At 32.2% G+C, this 4,930-nt stretch overlaps 1 protein-coding gene across 1 annotated transcript in view; it reads right to left on the bottom strand.

Moving 5' to 3' along the window:
• The window catches only part of LOC106463920 (transcription factor CP2-like), a 79,734-nt gene that overhangs the window by 19,404 nt on the left and 55,400 nt on the right, over positions 1 to 4,930 (bottom strand). The gene's annotated exons all lie outside the window — the stretch shown is intronic.

The following is a 4,930-nucleotide window of genomic DNA, read 5'->3' as shown; positions in this document are numbered from 1 at the left end:
ATCGAGCCAATCTCCTGACATTAACCCCATCGAAAACCTCTGGGCCATACTCGACCGGCAAGTCAAGAAACAACCAAAAAAAAACCAACTTCAAAGAGCAATCTACTCCAAGTTTTGAAGCAAGAGTGGGCAAAAATCCCACAATCTAAAATTGATGAGATGATTTTCACGATGACCCAAAGGATCAACGAACTCCACGAAGTGAAAGGAAGATCTACTAGATATTAATTAAATTATAAATATATCAATTCATGTGAATATGACTGAAAAATTTAATTTTTTCTGAAAAGGTGGTGTCTATTTACTTGTGACCAGGCTTTGTAGTTATTTACTTCACCATTATGCAAAATCCACATAACTGTTAACCTTAAAGTCAGTTTTTGTACATAAACTACAGTAGGTCTAATAACATCATGTACTATGCCAATTTGCTGAAAGAAATTTTGCAATAAAAATTGTCTACAACAATAAAAACTTATATAAACCGATTGTATTTATCTCACTTTATTTAAAAAATAAAACGTATCTATGTCCTCCTTTACTGATTTATGCAGATGTGTTCAACACTGACTTCACAATATTTAGCTTTATCCAAGGTTGAAATACAATATTTGCCTTCACAATGGCCTTGAGTAATAAAACTCATGATTTCTTGTAAAATATAAAATTAATTGCCAAGATAATTACTTCAGTAAAATAAACAAACATGATGGGAAATTCATTAAGTTACTTTTTTACCTTTCTATGGTATACAAATAATAGAATATCATTACTAACTTGTATGACAAAAGTACCACTTAGTTTTGAGGTGACTCAAAATGTAATAAGAAATTTTAAATCCCTCCAATCTAGTGTAATTATAAAATTTACAATTTTGTCAGCCTCAGAAACTTGAAAATTATGAAACAAACCACATGGATAGTTAAATTTTAGAGTTCTTGATATCATCAACTTCAAAAATTTACTGTTTTCAAACTATATGAATTAAATAAGCCTCAAAGAAATGCAAAATTACCAGATTTGCAGCTTAGATTCATTCACTGACAAGCTGTATTTTTGTACAGGCAGGAAACTGAATGATTTCCACCATCGAAATAATAATTACAAGGGGCAAAAGTCGAAAATTAGGGTTAGCAGTTTTGTTCGTTAAAATTACTTCATCCTAAACAAATGTTAATAAAACTTTCCTTTCTTTTTCGTAGGTAATTTGAGGGATATATCACAAGTTTTTGAAACGTCATATTATCATTTTGTCACTGTAAAAATCTAAGACACTGGATAGAAAAGGGCCAAGAAAGATTAATCTTTATTTAACAGTCACCATTTCAAATGGTTAACCCTTTATGCATGCCAATTGCTGTATGGCAACCACAAAATAGCATTTAAATTTCCAGCTACAAATGCAAATCAAGTGCACAGTATCAATAAACAAAGCCTTATCAGCACAGATGATGATCTTGGCTGTTGATTCATATCCAACATGGTGTATGTTGTTATTAAAAATGATTGGTAATATTTGCAGTGGAAAATTGTTTAATTTTTATGAGAAAATGGACCTTAAATAGTAATAAATCACTCCAGTGTTTTCACACTTGAAGAGGTAATTGAACTGATGATGATTCTGGCTCTGAACCTGAATTATCTGACAATGATTTTGAGCATGATATGACTGATACCGATGTATATAGTTATAGTAGTAGTAATGCTGAAGTTGGGCCTGTTGGAACAAGTGATGACGTTGACACCGACTGTGATTATGAGGTTTCCATTTCAAAAAAAGCCAAATTTCAAGTTAGAATTCAATGGATATCTCATGAACATGGTTCAGGACGTAATAACAATATACCTATTACTATTACTAGTACAGGTGAATGTACAACTATACATACACATCCACCAAGAGCTAGGCCTGAGTAGGGCAAAACAACATGCATGTGATTGACTTATTCATGACAATCAAGCTAGGCATGTACTTGGTTCAGCAAATAATGATGTGTGAAGACTGGTGGTGGGTGACAAACATTTTCAACCTTGGATTTCCAACTTTGATGATAGAAATATAGTATATGGGGGCAATCAGTGTCTAAATGATGCAGAATTTATCAATTTTTTGCGGTACCTATTTATGAAATCATGAATGTGGTTTGAAATCACCTTTTCTGTGTAAAAACTGATCAGCATAACAGTTTATATATGTTAAAGTGTGATTTAATGCAGCAGCATCCAAGAATAATTTGCGAACCATCATGAGATGAAAGCATTCTTTGCTTTGGACCTTGCAATAGGCTTAGTCAATAAACCCAAGGTACTCCTGGTTTCTGCCATGTCCTTACTAGGGATAGATCTGAATTGATCTTGAGCTTCATGAACTTTGCAATCAATAATGATCAAGTTGCCAGAGGTGCTTTTTGTTATGACATATTATTCAAAGTGAATCCACTGATTGACACGATAATTTCTAAATTCACATAACCGTCTGGTTCACAAAAAGGAATTGGCAATGGATGAAATGGCAATTGTATTCAAAGGGTGAAGTGTTTTGAAACAGTACAATCTTAAAAAACTGGATAAATGGGGATTCAAGGCTTTTGTATTGTCTGTGTCAAAAAGTGGATATGTTCTTGAATGGTCAAATTAGAATAAAAAAGAATAAACTACAAATCTTTCAAATGTGGTGGCCATATTGGAAGTGTGAAATCATCAGATATGCAAGTTAGGTCAAGTTATTTGTATAATTTGAATATTCAAGTTGTAACAAAAAAACTGTTTCCATATGTGTCTTTTTGGCTATTTCAAATGGTTTTAGGGGTACATACTAAAATAAAAGTACATGGCTAAAGGGTTAACAGTCATAGTCTTTTATACACAAATTTCTTGATTAATTAAAGAAACCTAATAATCAATAAATAGCAAAACAGAACAGAGTAACACTAACAGTTCAATAAGAAAATAAATAAAAACCTTCTACCATAACAAGAGAGTGATATTTTCAGTCACATTTAAAAAAAATAAACATATTTAGTAATGATTAATTAAACATATGCCTTGGATATATATTTCAGCCAAATGAATAGATAATAAAAATGATTATAAGTAAACAGCAAAATAGCAGAGAGTAACAGTAATACTCCTGTTAGAAAATAACTATGGACCCTCTTATGTCTTGTACACTAGATGTCTAGAACATTTTATTGAAGCAATGCAATCTAAATGCATTTCACTATGCTTCACCATAATGGTTTGTTCCAATGCATGAAAGGAGTTATGTGTAATGTTTTGGTAGTGGTTATTTTTTTGTTTTTTACTTTGATTTCAGTAATGGGAATTATATGAATCAAGAGATCAAAGTTTCTGTCCAAACGACATTTATTGTGTGATTACTATTCAAATAATGCAAAATGGTTTCTGTTAACAAGAAAGTAAAAATAAAATGTGACACTACTTGAATCACAAACCATGAAGTGTTTAGAACTATTCTGGCTAGTGAACATACCTTCACATTTCCAAACACAGTCCTACAAGCCAGCAATAATAATAAAGTTATTATGCTAATTAACCTCAAGAGATCTTAGGATTGTTTTACTGCAGAATAATGTTCTGAACACACACAAACACACATATATATAGTAATGACAAAACAAGATGGTGAATTTATTAATGGTACAAAACATAGTTATAGGAAATACAAAATGAAAGCAAATAAGTTGAAAAATGCACTAATATTGTGTATGTGATTCCCTTGCTTAACACAGAGTATTATACCTTGTTCTTTCATGCTGCCATACAGCTTATCAATTTATGATTGTGGAAAATTGTTCCAAGTATCATGTATTACTCTCTAACATTCAGCCAGGTTGTTTGATTGCCTTTTGACCTTTTCAGTTTTTACACAAATCTATAAAACTTCAAGAATGTTCATATAAGGACTTTGTGTGCAGAACAAGCAATGGCTGTGGGCATTACACTGGTCTTTTTACTGTCAAGATGTTTTATCACATTTGCTACATATTTGGGATCAGTGTCTTGCTGAAACATGAATGCCTACCCAATAAGTCGTGTTTTTGAGGGAATGACACGATAGACCAGGTAATTTTATGTAGATCACTACCACTGGCTGAGATGTAGTCCCAAACTTGTATTGATTTATAATTTCTTGTAGATTGCCCATAGTGTTGTTCTCCTTTCTACCATCAAACTTTCATTAATTGCTACTGAACAATTGAACTTAGGTTCGTCTGTAAAACACAGACATCTCTAGTTTTACTCATTCCAATGCTTGTGGTACAATATCGATTAAAGCCTTTCGACTTGGTTACCTTTTCTTAGTAGAAGCTTTCAATCAGCTACATGACCATTGAGATCACTCAGTGTTAATGTAAATTTTACTGTTCTTGAGGTAACATCCCCATCTGTATTTACATAAAGGTTGTTGACAAGATATGTATTCAAATGCCATCTACCTCATAAAGAACATACTCCAAGATATTTAACATCTTCTATGAGTTTTCATTTTCTATCTGTACCATTTCTACACTAACAGTGACAATCTCACATTCTCTTCAGTCTTGCAATACTGAAACATATATTTGGACCAAGTATTTTTAATGGACCTTCCTTCGACAGCTGACATTTTAATTTGTAGACTGCACACTTATCATGTGGCATTTCAGTCCTGAAATCCATGGCTAAATTCATTCCTACCACTCACCATAGTATAATTAATTGTACTTTTAGCTTTATACTGGTGTGATACTTTCTGATTGGATGGATGACAATCAATCACAGTGTATTACCACATGACCGTATTTTGGTGCTATTAATTTTCAAATGTTAAAGAGGAGGCATTCAGTGGCCTTTTACTTCATTTTTCCTCACAATTTCTATTATCATTTCCAAAAACTGTATGTGTGTATATATATATATATATATA

The sequence above is a fragment of the Limulus polyphemus genome, unplaced genomic scaffold, assembly GCF_000517525.1.
Source record: "Limulus polyphemus unplaced genomic scaffold, Limulus_polyphemus-2.1.2 Scaffold56, whole genome shotgun sequence".
Lineage (NCBI taxonomy): Eukaryota > Metazoa > Arthropoda > Merostomata > Xiphosura > Limulidae > Limulus > Limulus polyphemus.
Note: the sequence above shows the minus strand (reverse complement) of the source record. Positions and strands in the feature narration are given on the sequence as shown.